Here is a 16,360-nt window from a genome sequence, read left to right on the forward strand (position 1 = left end):
ATCAACACATTTTTTGCCAATGAGAAATAAATTTATTTATTCCTGTAGTGTAAAAGTCCATGCTTTGGGATTCAGCAAACTCTTGGAAAACACTTTCTGCCTCCTACTGGTTGTGAAAGCATTTTCCCTGCACCAAGTTGTCCAGATGCTTGAAGAAATGGTAGTTGGTTGGTAAGAAGTCAAGGGAATATGGTGGATGAGGCAAAATTGTGTAGCTCAATTCCTTTAATTTTTGAAGCTTTGGTTGTGGGAGGTGTGGTTGGGCATTGCCATGGCAAAGAATTGGGCCCTTTCTGTTGACCAATGCCAGCTGCATGCATTTTCAGTTTTCAGTGTATTTTATCCACTGACTGAGCATACTTCTCAGATTTAATGGTTTCACTGAGATTCAGAAAGCTGTAGTGGATCAGACCTGCAGAAGACTTGTGACCATGACCTTATTATGGTGCAAGTTTGGCTTTGTAAAGTGCTCTGGGCTTCTTCTTGGTCCGAGCACTGAGCTGGTCATATCACTAGTTGTCATATACAATCCACTTTTCATTGCACATCACGATCCGATCAATAAGTGATTCATTGTGTAGAATAAGAGAAAATGACACTTCAAATGATGATATTCTTTCCTTTTCATTCGACTTATAAGGTACTCACTTATTGAGCTTTTTCACCTTTCCAATTTGTTTCAAAAACTGAATGACCATAGAATGTTTGACATTGAGTTCTTCAGCAACTTCTTTTGTATTTGTAAGAGGATCAACTTCAATGATTGCTCTCAGTTGGTTGTTGTCATCTGATGCCGGCCAGTATGCTCCTCATCTTTAAGATTCTATGCTCCTCATTTTCAAGGCTCTCATCCCCTTTGCAAAATTTGTTGAACCACCACTGCACTGTATGTTCATTAGCAATTCCTGGGCCAATGCATTGCTGATAATTACAAGTTGTCTCTTGCTTTGTGACCCATTTTGAACTCAAATTTAAAAATCATTTGAATTTGCTTTGTGTCTAACATCTTTTCCACAGTCTAAAAGAAATATAAAATACATAGCAAGTAATAAGTCATTAGTAAAAAAAAAAAATAAAGTGGCAAATATGCATTAAAATGATATATAACATACCCACATACCCAATATCAAATGACAAAGTTCAAGAGTGTAAAATCACAATTACTATCTCACCAACATAATAGTATTTGGAAAACAGCTCAGACACTATTATCTATATCCTTCAAGGAGGAACTGAAGATTCTGTGACTCTGCCATATGACTGATCTATTGTTTAAATCATTACCAGTTCTTACAGTCCAGGTGCTATCTTTTATTACTACATGTTCACATTTTTCCAATTACTAAGTTTTGAGCCATCCCTTTATATCTCAGGGGAGGCCTAGGAATCTAAATCTTTTCTGCAAACAAGAAAGAGAGTTGGACATGACTTAATGACTAAACAACAACAAGAGATGTAGCTGAGATACAAATGAATAAATCACCCACTTTTTTGTCATTTGAAAGCTAATATTTTAATGAAATAATTGAACCTAAGCAATGTGACAATCTAAGTATATAATTCTTACATAGCAAGAGCTCTCACTTTTTAGTAAATATCTAGAATACTTTTGTTCCTTTTTTTATTAGGTTTAATCAGACCTAATTCATAGTCCCAGTATGAATTGGCTATTTATCACTCTGTGTGTATGTGTGTGCATATGTTTTCAGTCACTCAGTTGTGTCTGACTCTTTGCAACCCCATGGACTGTAGCCCACCAGACTTCTCTGTCCATGGGATTTTCCAGGGAAGAATACTGGAGTGGGTTGCCACTTCCTTCTCTGAGGAAATCTTCCTGAGGCAGGAATTGAATCCACATCTTTTGCATGTCCTGCATTGGTGAGAGGATTCTTTATTCTAGGGCTACCTGGAAAGACCCTATTTATCACCCTTAATCCTATATTAATACTAAATCATTTTTGGACTGACTTTCTAGTCTCAGGTTATCTTGAAGTAAAAATATCATTTTGAGTTCAGCTGCTGAAAGGTTTCTGCATCACACATATGTATTTTAAGTATTTATTTAAACCATTATGCTAATAATGGATGGTCTCCCTTGAATTTTAATTTATTCATTATATTTTTAGTATTGTACAGATCCTCATCAGCCAAAAGATCAGGACCTTTTCCCTTGAATTCTCTGTGCTAATATCTTCTGATTTATCTTTATCACATAGCCATGAAGGGAAAAGAGAAACTAATTGTTGAGATTTCCTTCTTTTGCACATTACAGTATACCACCAACATTCCTGCCAAGATACTGTCTAATCAGATGATTATTTCCTTCTTGGCTCTTTAAGAATAAAATAGTCCATCACTCATCAGTTATTACTAGCAAAAATCACTGACTTGTTTTAATTTGAAAAATAAATTGAACAGTTTACCCTTAGAAACACACCAATAGCAATTGAACTCATAGAACCTGTGGAAAGGTTCTCAAAACATCTGTTTTTGAAAAAGGTCTATATTTTTATTTAGTACATATATTTTTATATTCTTTTCACTTGAAATATTTGAGCAAGATTACAAATTATGAGATGAAATGATATATTCTTAAGATAGAATAGATTTTCTTACTGAGTTGTCATTAGATTTGTTTAAAATAGAATCTAGCAAGCAGAACTTGTGCCAAGTTTAAAAGACCACAGAAGACACAAACTCATAGATTGGAATAATTATTTTACAGATAAAGAAACTGAAGTTACATCGTATAGGCAACATTTGAAAGCATTTTCATTTTTACATTCAGATTGTTTGAGAAAAGTGTTTCTGACAGACCATTGAGGAATAAATAACTCTGTTTGCAGATAAACATGCATGCACCAAAAATAATTCATTCATTCAGAGCAGTGTTGAGGTGCTTTGGTAAGTTTTAAAGCCAATGGAAATTGAGTTTTGTGCATTGGAAGAAGGGAGTCAGTTGAGAAATGGCATGGGGAAAGTTGAGTGTGACCTAAATGCATACCTTGTGACAGTGCAGGCTGCCAAAATGGGCTAAGATGGGAGAAGTGAGGTTAAGAACACCTGTAAGAAGACAATTGCATTTGGTCCATTTGTGAATTAAGTGGGATATGGAGAAAGACTATGAAAATGATGGTGAAGAAATGCACAACAAAAATTGCCTCATGTACTATTTGTTGTTACTCTTTAGTTGCCAAGTTCTGTCCAGTTCTTTGCAATCCCATGGACTGTTGCCTGCCAGGCTCCTCTGTCCACGGGATTTCCCAGACAGGAATACTGAAATGGGTTACCATTTCCTTCTCCAAGGGATCTTCCCAACCCAGGGATTAAAGCCCCGTCTCCTGCACTGGCAGATAGATTCTTTACCACTGAACCTCATTTTAAGTCCTGGGTATAGCCTCATGACACTGAAATTATTCAGGTCAAAATTCCAAAAAGAAAAATATAATATAGAAAGTAGGAAAAAGTTATCCTTAGAGAGGGTTAATAATGGATGGAGACATCCAAAACTGAGGTTGTAGTATTTTTTGTAGAATAAATGAACTAAGCCTACATTCACATTTCCTTAGGAGTTATTGCTCACAAAAAGAAATTTTGGCCAACTCAATATATTGACCCTATAAAAAGATTTTTAAAATGCACCCTGCCTTTTGTATTTTGTGTATTTAGCAGCTCTACTCAGAGGGTCTTATATTTTAGACTTGAGAGTCAGTCTGCCTGACAGCACATAGATGCAATGATGAAGGCAAGGGGGAAAAAAATGTCTTTGCTTTCATACTTTCTTTGTACCAAAGTCACTTGCCACCATGGAAAATGCCCTTTCTTTCTTCCCAGCGATGTTTACGGTAGGGAGGTGGCAGCGTCTAGTTTCACAGTAGGCATTTGCACGTTGTTTGTATGTTAAGCATTCTACCTCTGAGGACCTTTAGCTGGTGGGAAAGCTCAGAATCAACTCATTTGAAGTGGGAAAACAACTCTGATGTAAGGCCCTTTTCTCTGTTTTCCTTGGTTGCTCAGCCCCCTACAGTGTTTTCAATCCTAGAAGTGTGAACGGCAATGCAAAGCAAAAAATCACCAGGGCAAAGGATATGTCTAATCTAAACTTGTCGATATGCATTCAGTCAGTAATTGTACAACACTTTCTGAAGACGGAGTATATATCACAGTTCAAAGCTGGGCAACTTCATGAAAAAGAACTAATTTAATTGGGGTTGAGGAAACAAGTTTTTTAACTTACTGCCCCCAAGGTCATGAGATATGACAGTTTGCTTGAGCAAAACTGATCCAAAGTTTGTTTCCTCACCCCTTCTTTTAGTACATATTTTGGTTTGGGAAAACTGGTTCAAATTCCAAGAATTATTTGATAATACTCTGTAGCAAGTTGAATTATGTTCCCTAAAAAAGGCTATGCTGAAGTCCTAATGCCTAGTCCCTATGAATTTTACCTTACTTAGAAATAGAGTCTTGGAAGATATAATCAAGTTATGATAAGCCCATAGTGGATTCAAATGGATCCAAAATCTAATGACTGGAATCTTATAAGGAAAGGAGATTTAAAGACACAGAGACACATGCACAGAGGGAATAGAGCCATTTTCAGGCACAGGTAGATATTGGAGAGACACAGCTATAAGTCAAGGAAGGACTGTGGTGGCCAACACCAGAAGCTAGAAGAGGCAAGGAAGAATTCTTTTCTAGAAACTACTGGGAGAGTGTGGCCCTGATAACACCTAACAGGCAAATTTGGCCTTGGATTACAGAATGGAGCAGGGCAAAGGCTAACAGAGTTTTGCCAAGAGAATTCACTGATTATAGTAAATGCCCTTTTCCAACAACACAAGAGAAGACTACACGTGGACATCACCAGATGGTCAATACCGAAATAAGATTGATCATATTCTTTGCAGCCAAAGATGGAGAAGCTCTATACAGTCAGCAAAAACAAGACCAGGAGCTGACTGTGGCTCAGATCATGAACTCATTTCTAAATTTAGACTTAAATTGAAGAAAGTAGGGAAAACCACTAGACCATTCAGGTATGACCTAAATCAAGTCCCTTACTATTATACAGTGGAAGTGACAAATAGATTCAAGCAATTAGATCTGATAGAGTACCTGAAGAACTATGGATGGAGGTTCATGACATTGTATAGGAGACAGGGATCAAGATCACCCTCAAGAAAAAGAAATGCAAAAATGCAAAACAGTTGTCTGAGGAGGTCTTACAAATATCTGTGAAAAAAAGAGAAGCAAAAAGAAAAGGAGAAAAGGAAAGATAAACCCATTTGAAAGCAGTTTCAAAGAATAGCAAGGAGAGATAAGAAAGCCTTCCTCAGCAATCAATGCAAAAAAATAGAGGAAAACAAAGAATGGGAAAGAATAGAGATCTCTTCAAGAAAATTAGAGATAACAAGGAAACATTTCATGCAAAGATCAGCACAATAAAAGACAGAAGTGGTATGGACCTAACAGAAGCAGAAGCTATTAAGAAGAGGTAGCAAGAATACACAGAAGAAATATACAAAAAAGAACTTCATGACCCATATAATCACGATGGTGTAATCACTCACCTAGAGCCAGACATCCTGGAATGTGAAGTCAAGTGGGCCTTAGGAAGCATCAAACAAACATGAACAAAGCTAGTGGAGGTGATGGAATTCCAGTTGAGCTATTTCAAATCCTGAAAGATGATGCTGTTAAAGTGCTGCACCCAATATGCCAGCAAATTTGGAAAACTCAGCAGTGGCCACAGGACTGGAAAAGGTCAGCTTTCATTCCAATCCCAAAGAAAGGCAATGCCAAAGAATGCTCCAACTACCACACAATTGCACTCATCTCACAAGCTAGTGAAGATCAAAATTCTCCAAGCCAGGCTTCAGCAGTATGTGAACCATGAACTTCCAGATGTTCAAATTGGATTTAGAAAAGGCAGAGGAAGCAGAGATCAAATTGCCAACATCCACTGAATCATTGGAAAAGCAAGAGGATTCCAGAAAAACATATACTTCTGCTTTATTGACTATGCCAAAATCTTTGACTGTGTGGATCACAACAAACTGTGGAAAATTCTGAAAGAAATAGGAATACTAGACCACCTCCTTCTTGAGAAATCTGTATGCAGGTCAGGAAGCAACAGTGAGAACTGGACATGGAACAATAGACTGGTTCCAAATTTAGAAAGGAATATGTCAAGGCTTTATATCGTCACCCTGCTTATTTAACTTACAAGCAGAGTACATCATGAGGTACGCTGGGCTGGATGAATCACAAGTTGGAATTAAGATTGCCGGGAGAAAAATCAATAACCTCAGATATACAGATGACACCACCCTTATGGCAGAAAGCAAAGAAGAACTAAAGAACCTCTTGATGAAAGTGAAAGAGAGAGTTAAAAAAGTTGGCTTAAAGCTCAACATTCAGAAAACTAAGATCATGGAATCTGGTCCAATCACTTCATGGCTAATAGATGGGCAAACAATGGAAGCAGTGACAGACTTTATTTTGGGAGGCTCAAAAATCACTGTAGATGGTGACTATAGTCATGAAATTAAAAGACGCTTGCAGTTTGGAAGAAAACTATGACCAACATAGACAGCATATTAAAAAGCAGAGACATTACTTTGCCGACAATGGTCTGTCTAGTCAAAGCTATGGTTTTTCAGTCGTCATGTATGGATATAAGAGTTGGACTATAAAGAAATCTGAGCACCGATGAATTGATTCCTTTGAACTGTGGTGTTGGAGAAGACTCTTGAGAGTCCCTTGGACTGCAACAAAATCCAACCAGTCCATCCTAAAGGAAATCAGTCCTGAATATTCATTGGAGGGACTGATGCTAAAGCTGAAACTCCAATACTTTGGCCACGTGATGCAAAGAACTGATTCATTTGAAAAGATCCCGATGCTGGGAAAGATTGAAGGAGGGAGGAGAAGGGGACGACAGAGGATGAGATGGTCGGATGGAATCACTGACTCAATGGACATCAGTTTGAGTAAACTCTGGGAGTTGGTGATGGACAAGGAGGCCTGGCATGCAGCAGTCCATGGGGTTGCAAAGAGTCGGACACAGCTGAGCGACTGGACTGAACTGAATTTAGACTCCTTCCTTCCAGAGCTGTGAGAGAGTACATTCTTGTTGTTGTAAGTAACCCAATATTTTTACAAGAGCCCTAGGTAACTAATCCATATTCTGAACCATATTTTTACTCTTATTATAAGTTTTGTATTTTTGTTGTTTAGTTGCTGAATTGAGTCCAATTCTTGGTGATCTCATGGACTGTAGCCTGCCAGGCTCCTCTGTCCATGGGATTTCCCTGGCAAGAATATCAGAATGGATTGTCATTTCCTCCTCCAGGGGATCTTCCTGATCCAGGGATTGAATTCTCCTACATTGACAGGTGAATTCTTTACCAATGTGCCACCTGGGATGCCCATAAATTATCTTCTCATTGTTATAATATTTTCTCATGTAAAAAAAAATCACTTCTCAGCTTTTTATATAGAGAATATTGAGGATATCTTAAAAGACATCTAGTAACCTTGGGAATTTGTGAACAGAATATGCAAATTTAAAGGGAAGAAAACATTTCATCACCTTAATGAATCAATGTCAATTGTGTGGCTATGAACATTCTCATTTCCATCTTCAGTATGGACTTAGCTTCACTTGTAAGCATCCCAGAATTAAATTGTGTGACCTATTAACTTCTTGAATGTCTCAGAAGCAGATAGATGAGGATGGTTGTTGTGGTGGTGATGACTAGAATCAGGACAATTCATATTGTAAATCTTCTTAGTGCTTCCTGATATGCTGTATACACACATGTGTGCAAATAGATATGTGCATATAGATAGACACACACATATATTTATCTTTTGGATAAAAAATGTTTTACGTTTCATTTTCCCTTTATCATAGTTGTGGAATTCCCAGAAAACAAAATCTGAAATAAAGGAGTATATGTGAGACTTTACTGAGAGGCTAGGAAATATATACACGCATTTACTGAGGGGGCAAAGCATGGAAGGAGGGGTATTTGCTATAACATTTTTTATCATGTTGGCCACAAATTTGGGGAATCCTGAAGTTAATATTTTATGATAAAGAAACTCCTTTATATCCACAGAAAACTCAGTGAATGTAGCCTTCCACCTCCTTGACTGAAATTAACTTGGTGCTTCCTAGAGGTCACCACTCTGTAGTCCACAAAGGCAGCATCATCCCTCACGCTCCAGGTATTATAGGACTCCAGAGAGATCAGAGAGTCTTTTTGCTTCCTCTGTTATGTTATTTCCCTGTCTTGAATTTCTGACCCTTTCCTTTGATTCTCACAGTCTTTCTCTGTGCACTCCGGTTATTGCCAGCAATTATAATGACATCAACATTGACTCAAAGGTTTTACCAAACATGTGAACTCAGTTCCTGGACCTTCTCATTCCCAAAGGCCTGCCTTTCACTGTAGTTCATCCTTGTCTGCTGCTATATTGACCTAAACCTCTTATTTTCCCAGTGCCTTAAACTACCTTGCCTCTATATCTTATGAGTGGAGGCCCGAATCTGGAAGGCCTGCATGGCTGACCTGCTTCCTGGAAAGCTGACTGTCACGTGGGAGCTGCAATATGAATAGACCTTGTGTCAAGAAACTGAAGGCAGCCTGTAGATAAGAGCCAGTGAAGAACTAAGGTCTAAGCCCAACAGCCCACAAAGAAGTAAATCCTGCCAACAACCAGGGGAGTGAACTTGGATGTAGGTCTTTCCTCAGTTGAGCCTTGAAGTGACTGAAGCCCTGGCCAACACCTTGATTAAAATCTTGTGAGAAGCCCTGAGCCTCAGGTCCATATCTAAGTGTACCCAGATCCCTGACCCACAGAAACTGTGAGATGATGAAAGTTGGTTTTTAAGCCATCAAGTTTTGGTACAGTTTGTTATTAAGCAACAGATAACAATTGGATATATGAGGCCAAAAAAGTCATACATCCCTTTTGAAATTGATGTAAACACTGAAAACCAGTGTTTTGCAATTAGGTAATTGTTGAATGGAAAACAACAATAGAGTCTCTAAGAAGAGAGTAAGAAGAGAAAATAGCTGAAGGGAGGAACATATATCCCGTGGCACACCCCATGCGTGCATCCAGATTTCTCCTTTTCCCATAAAAGTGCTATTGGTATCATTATTATTTATGGTCAGCTCCTAAGGACTTGATATTCTAGTCAAATAGTACATAATGGGTAGAAAGATTCTAAATGCATTTTTAAGCCCTCTTTCCAGACTATATGAGCAATTTAATAACACTTATTTCTTCCTGTTTCCAGCCTTCCCCTGCTCAGACAATTTATGTAGGAACATTTTTATCTTATCCTACTCTCACCAATAGCATGTAGGTTCTCCCAAATTCTTCTTTGCACCCTTTCTCCTGCTATTGTTTATATGGACTGTGATAATAATACTAATAAAATGACGATGACTGAAGGTTCTGATCATATGTACTTATATAAGCCATTTGGGACCAGGTCACTATCATTAACCTTTGTTCCTGTGTGGTTAAATTCCATGATTCCCATGTGGTGTCTCTATTCTAAATCGATATTAGGATTTGCTTGTACTGTATTTTTGTACTACATCTCAAAATGTTATTAGTACAAAAGTAATAGTTTCAGACCCTTAATTTTAAATCATTATTACTAGGCTCAAACACATCTTTTATTAATCAAAATAGGAACCATTACAGTCAACACATTTTTGCCATCAAGAAAAAAGTTTGTTTATTCCTGTAGTGGAAAAATCAGTGCTTCAGGATTCAATGAACTCTTAGAGAGCATTTTCTGCATCCTGCTGGTTGTGGAAGCATTTTCCCTGCAAAAAGTTGTTGAGATGGCTGAAGAAGTGGTAGTTGATCGGCAAGAGGTCAGGTGAACATGGTGGATGAGGCAAAACTTCGTAGCCCAATTTGTTCAACTTTTGTAACATTGGTTGTACCAAGATGTGTGGTTGGGCTTTGTCACAGAGAAGAATCAATTCCTTTCTGTTGATCAGTGCCAGCTTCAGGCATTGCAGTTTTCCAGTATCTCCTCAAGCTTGGAATGATGTACTCCTGTTTTGTTTGTTACTTTTATTTTATTTTCAATATCAGACAGTAGCATAGTAATTTGTGGTCCATGTTTGAGTGTTGGGATACTAATGCTCAGGACAGCACTTTCCAGTCTTTCCTGGAAGTGTAGTTTTGTTCTGTGTTTAAGGCTAAGAAAAGGTCCAGTCTCAGCCTTTGATATAATGAAACAAAACCATTAAATAAAGCAGGATGTACACCTATTTTATGGTAGCCAATATCTTGTTTTTAGATGTACAAAAGTGTAGTAACACCATAGAAGGGAGCCATGTTGATGGAAGTGAGTCTATCAATCAGTCCATCCAGGGAGTTAAATCTTTTTCTCTGACTTACTGCCATTTAAGACATCATTGCCGAGAGTCCTAAATATCATGCTTATGAAATGTCAGAAGAATATAGTGAAAAAAATTTCAAAAAACCTGTTTTTGTGTCTAGATCTAGTATCATCTTATATTTCACATTTTTATTTTTATAAGAACTGTCAGCAGAGAGCTATCAGGTCCTAGTGTTTATCTGTAGCTCTGGTGAAAGCCCCGCCTGTCTGCTTCTGGCTTGTGAGAGTTTCTTTCCTTTGGGGTGGTGGCTGGTGCCAGAATGAGAGGAAATATCATGCCCTCCGAGAGTCAAGAGCAGCTGGCGCAATTGCCCTGGTGTTTATGGGATATTATAGGCATAAAGGCACATTTGGAGCTGGTTGGGGAAAGAACTTAATGCTTCTTTCCTTTATCTTTATAATCCACTTTCCTAGCAAGGATTATCCTACCATTCATACTAAATTTAGCAAATGCAGATAAAAAAGAAAGCCAGGCTGCCACAAGGTACTCTGAGGAGGCAGTGCATGTGCTGGGTAGATAAACTGCCTTTTATCAAATGAAACAATAAAGACACAAAGAAACTTGTTCAAATTGTTTCTTTTTTTTTGAACAATGAAAACCATTTTTGTTAGAATTAACCAGAGGGAGTTGTACATCTGGAAAGCGGTAAACACATAGCTTCTATTTGGGAGAAAACTGGTGTTATAGCCAAAAAAATTATGCATCTGCAGTATGATCCAAATTTGTCAAGCTGGGGGTGTCATGGAGAGAAATTTGCTACCAGAAATTTGCATTAGATGGCATTTTTCACTATTTATTTTCACTGACATCTTCCTTCATTTTTGGCAGAATTTTTATAGAGTTTATTTCATGAAGAACTATAGAAATTTAATATAATAAAAAAAGTAAAATATCAACATAGCAAAACTAGGTTCCTAGATTCATAATGGTGACTTTTATTTCCTCACAAAAGCCAGGTCTTAGGCAAATTTTGCAAATCACAAATGTTTTTCCTTAGTGCTCTGTTGTCTGCTTTTTTAATATGCTCATACTTCCCATTGTTGTTGCTGTTCAGTTGCTAAATCATGTCCAACTCCTTGAGACCCCATGGACTGTAGCCACCAGGCTCGCCTGTCCTTCACTATATCCCAGAGTTTACTCCAATTCATGTCCATTGAGTCACTGAAGCTATCTATCTCATCCTCTGTCACCCCCTTCTCCTCTTGCCCTCAATCTTTGCCAGCATCAAGGTCTTTTCAAATGAGTCGGCTCTTCACATCAGGTGGCCAGAGATTTGGAGCTTCAGCTTCAGCATCGGTCCTTCCAGTGAATATTCAGGATTGATTTCCTTTAGGATTGACTGGTTTGATCTCCTTGCAGTCCAAGGGACTGTCAGGAGTTCTCTCCAGTAGCACAATTCTTCTTCATCATATAAAACAGGCCTTTTTGTTGCTTATTCTCCATCCCTTCCAGTGAACATCAGCACTTAGGATATTCCCTGTCTGCTTTATTCATGAGTTAAATAATTAATTCCGAAGACAATTGAGGAGCAACTATGGCCCACAGATTTGAGAAGGCACTGAGGATGAAAAGATGAATGTATATTTAGTCAGTATGTTAGTGAATTTCTTCTCAAAGCATTAATATATAGGAACGCTGTGTAAGTGAAAACTATTAACTATTATAGAGCTGAGCTCAAAGACAAAAACAAAAAGAAAGTTATCAAATGCTATTAATGTACCAAGAATAAAGTTAATGCAGAGTGGAAACTGTGATGGGCCCAGGCTTTTCCAAAATAGATTTAAGTTTTATGGGGTTGGATCACAGGTTTTGATGCGCAAATAAGGTTGCAAGAAGAGACCCTCCATGCCTTGAAAGGCATGGAACCTCCATATAAACTCAGAAAACATGAGCTGTACTCTGCTTATTCTTCTGGAATATGGTTTTGAAATTTTCCATCTGCCCACACCTCTAGGGGAAGAGAGTGAACTGGGAAAAATTGGAACCCCACATATAGCTACAAGATTAGAATTTTTATTCTCAATATTTGAGAGTAAATTTTGCCTCTATCAGAAGCAAACTTAAAAACCGTATGTATGCTTACATCTAAAACACAGGGTACTCCCAGAAAACACAATGCCCACTGGACATAATCATAGTATCAAAAGTTGCCAACCACATAATGAAGTAAACGTCCATGAAAGAGTCAATAGATGCAACAAAGGTAAGGTAAATAGAATTCATTTATCATAGTTAACATTTTTAGAATTCAATTTTTTTTTGGAACAATACTTTAGTATTTATCACAATTTTAAATTTTTATCAAATTAAAAATATGTAGACCCTTAATTCTCATTCCTCTTCCTATATCTGTCTACTGACTTGCACTGAAGCTAAGTTAGAGGAATTTTATTGTTTTCTGGAATTTGAAGGGGGATTTCATGTACTCGCTTACTCGTGTCCTCAAAAGTATTTATTTAGAAGTAAGTCATATCCAGTGCTGTGCAACATACTTGAGATACAGCATGAAATGATACCATCAGTGTGGCTCAGGAGATAAAGCCTAATGAGGCAAGAGGCTAGTAAGAGGGCAACTCTATTTCAGTGCCACAGATTAATGACAAAAATAAACACTATAGCACACAGTACTCTTGAAATAATCTAACTTTTTACGATCCTGGAGAAGTGTTAGGTTTACCATGGTTAAATTTTTGATTCAATGTATAGACACAAGAAAGAGTAAAAATCTGTCTTAATAGAAGTCACAAATCAAATTGGCTTCAAATATCTACTCTAACCAAATTTCCAGTGATTTGGCAGTATCTACACAATTCTTGGTGAAGAAAATGGTGTGCCTTAAAATTCTGTGTATCTAAGTTTACGATCGCATGAGAAATTAGTAGACAGATAACCTTACAAATAAATGAGTTTAGAAAGCATGCTATATGTTACTCAATGAAAAAGTTGATGAAGAGCACATTAGAGTTGAACAAGTTCAGTTCATTTCAGTCACTCAGTCATGTCCAACTCTGCGACCCCATGGACCGCAGCACGCCAGGCCTCCCTGTCCATCACCAACTCCCAGAGTTTACTCAAACTCATGTCCATTGAGTCAGTGATGCCATCCGACCATTTCATCCTCTGTTGTCTCCTTCTCCTCCCGCCTTCAATCTTTCCCAGCATCAGGGTCTTTTCAAATGAGTCAGCTCTTCACATCAGGTGGCCAAAGTATTGGAGTTTCAGCTTCAACATCAGTCTTTCCAATGAATATTCAGGACTGATTTCCTTTAGGATGGACTGGTTTGATCTCCCTGCAGTCCAAGGGACTCTCAAGAGTCTTCTCCAACACCACAGTATTCTTGCCTTGAGAACCCCATGAACAATATGAAAAGCTGAACAAGAAATAAACCAAAATAAAGAATAGGAAGATTGGGTTTGAAAAGGATATAATCCCAAAGCAAATATAATTCCAAAATAAAAATCAGGTGTTAAAAAATATTCTTGAAGAAGAAAGTACAATCCCTGAAATGAAAGTAGTAAAAATAATCAGGGATCTTTGGCTAGTGGGATAGTTCCATGTTGGTTAGTTAAGAAAAAACATCTTATTAAAGGCAAGAAATAAAAAGCCAAAAAGAATATGAGTGATCTTTTCTTAAATGAGATTAGTATAATGTGAATCTGTGTTCCCTATAGTAAATATCATGGCAACACTAGTGAGTGGATAAGGGCTCCTGGATCCAGAAGTTAATTAAATGGTCTAAGTTCATATTTCTTTACAGTGAGCCTTGCCAATTCATTTGATGATGGTATTGCATCTACAAATTTTGATTTCTCTTAATTACTAAAGTTATTTGGAACAAAACCTGCATCACCAACTTTCCTGAATTCGATCTTTTTCTAGGATAAAATGTATATTACTAAAAAATGGTATTCTGTGATTTAAATTCTTATTGATATCAAAACTATAAGTGGTTGTTGTTGTTCAGTTGCTAAATCATGTCCGACTCTTTGAGACCCCATGGACTGTAGCACACCAGGCTCTTCTATCCTCCATTATCTCCCAGAGTTTGCTCTATTTTTTTCATTGAGTCGGGATGCTAACCATCTCATCCTCTGCCACCCTCCTTGTCCTTTTGCCTTCAATCTTCACCAGCATCAAGATCTTTTACAAGTCTGCTCTTCACATCAGGTGGCTAAAGTATTAGAACTTCAGCTTCAGCAACAGTCCTTACACTGAATATTCAGGTTGATTTCTTTGGGGACTGACTGCTTTGATCTCCTTACAGTCCAAGGGTCGCTCAAGAGTTTTCTCCAGCACCACAATTTGAAGTATCAATTCTTCAGGGCTTGGCCTTTCTTATGGACCAGCTATCACACGCTGCGACGGGCGCGCTAAAGCGCAGGCGGCCGCGACGGGCGCGCTAAAGCGCAGCCAAGAGGAGCTACCCCACGTCCGAGGTCAGGGGCAGAAGCCGGGAGGACCCCATGCCCGAAGGGCGGCAGCCGAGAGGAATTACCCCACGTCCGAGGTCAGGGGCAGCGGCCGAAGAGTGCCAGACTGCGACGGCGCAGGAACGGCCGAGAGGAGCTACCCCACGTCCGAGGTCAGGGGGGCGGCCGAGAGGAGATACCCAGCGTCCAATGTCAGGGGCGGTGACGAGAGGAGTTACCCCACATCCAAGGTCAGGGGTGGCGGGCGGGAGGAGATACCCCAAGCCCTTAAGCCTGAGACCAGGGGCAGCCGGTGGGAGGACCAACCCCACGCCGTGGCTGCGCGGGCACAGGAGGGCCTAGAGGAGCTATCCCACGTTGAAGGTCAGGAAGGGAGGCAGTGAGGAGATACCCCTCGTCCAAGGTAGGGAGCAGTGGCTGCCCTTTGCTGGAGCAGCCGTGAAGAGACACCCCATGCCCAAGGTAAGAGAAACCCAAGTAAGATGGTAGGTGTTGCAAGAGGGCATAGAGGGCAGACACACTAAACCATACTCACAGAAAACTAGTCAATCTAATCACACTAGGACCACAGCCTTGTCTAATTCAGTGAAACTAAGCCATGCCCGTGGGGCAATCCAAGATGGGCAGGTCATGGTGGAGAGATCTGACAGAATGTGGTCCATTGGAGAAGGGAATGGCAAACTGCCAAGAGCCGGTGAGGCATTCCACTCGTGACAAAGGTCATGAGGAAGGAGGCTCGGCATATGCAAAGGCGGGATCGAGCCTCAGGAGTCTCCCCGGATATTCTCGAGCATCTACCCCCCAAAAAACCAGAGTCTGCCTACTTTATTGCTTTGTGCTCTCACCTCTGACTTTACTGGGGGCTGTCCCCTACTACCATCTCGCTCTCTCTGTCAAAGAGTTAACTTACAGTTCCAATTAATAAAGTTCCTGGGCAATTAGGAGTGTTTAAATCCAAACCCCTCAGATGGCTCTCTAACTCACCTGACGAGTTTACCCGGACTCCTACAGGTATGCATACAATTGTTTACAGTCTCCCAGCCTCGAGAGGCAGGGGAAGCTTAAGATATTCAAATAGCTTAGAGCCTCTCAGAGAGTTAGAAACTGTCAGAATAAAACTAGTAAAAGATTTCATTGATGAGCCAATGCTTGCTGCCAAGTTTTCACATCCCCTGAATTGTATTCTTGAATATGTATTAATTAATAGTTGGTATGTAGAAAAAATAAGTAGTGGCCTTGGTGTTAGTAACTTTAGACCCTTAAGGTAATAAATTCTTTCCTTTGTTGTAAACCCATTACACATCCACCCTATAGGAATGCAATTTTATCTTCGGAAGATTGCACCAAACCTTAAAATAATTACTCTTAGAGAAAATAAGTCTTTGTTGATAAGTCCTTGTCAAGAGTCATAAAATGTTAATAGGCCTTCTGGCCAGAAGATGATGTAAATCACCTAAACCATTTGTATACAATAAATTTGCAGGAAA

At 39.0% G+C, this 16,360-nt stretch overlaps 1 protein-coding gene across 1 annotated transcript in view; it reads left to right on the plus strand.

The window, feature by feature from the left end:
* The window catches only part of LOC147379261 (uncharacterized), a 175,036-nt gene extending 159,002 nt beyond the window's left edge, over positions 1 to 16,034 (plus strand). Inside the window, exon 5 of the transcript XR_015132655.1 lies at positions 14,708 to 16,034. The gene's annotated coding sequence lies outside the window, so the exon portion shown is untranslated. The remainder of the gene's footprint in view (positions 1 to 14,707) is intronic.
* The last annotated feature ends 326 nt before the right edge of the window (positions 16,035 to 16,360 follow it).

Source organism: Bos grunniens, chromosome 1, assembly GCF_055505025.1.
Source record: "Bos grunniens cultivar Pamir isolate PY7600 chromosome 1, Bosgru_T2T1.0, whole genome shotgun sequence".
Lineage (NCBI taxonomy): Eukaryota > Metazoa > Chordata > Mammalia > Artiodactyla > Bovidae > Bos > Bos grunniens.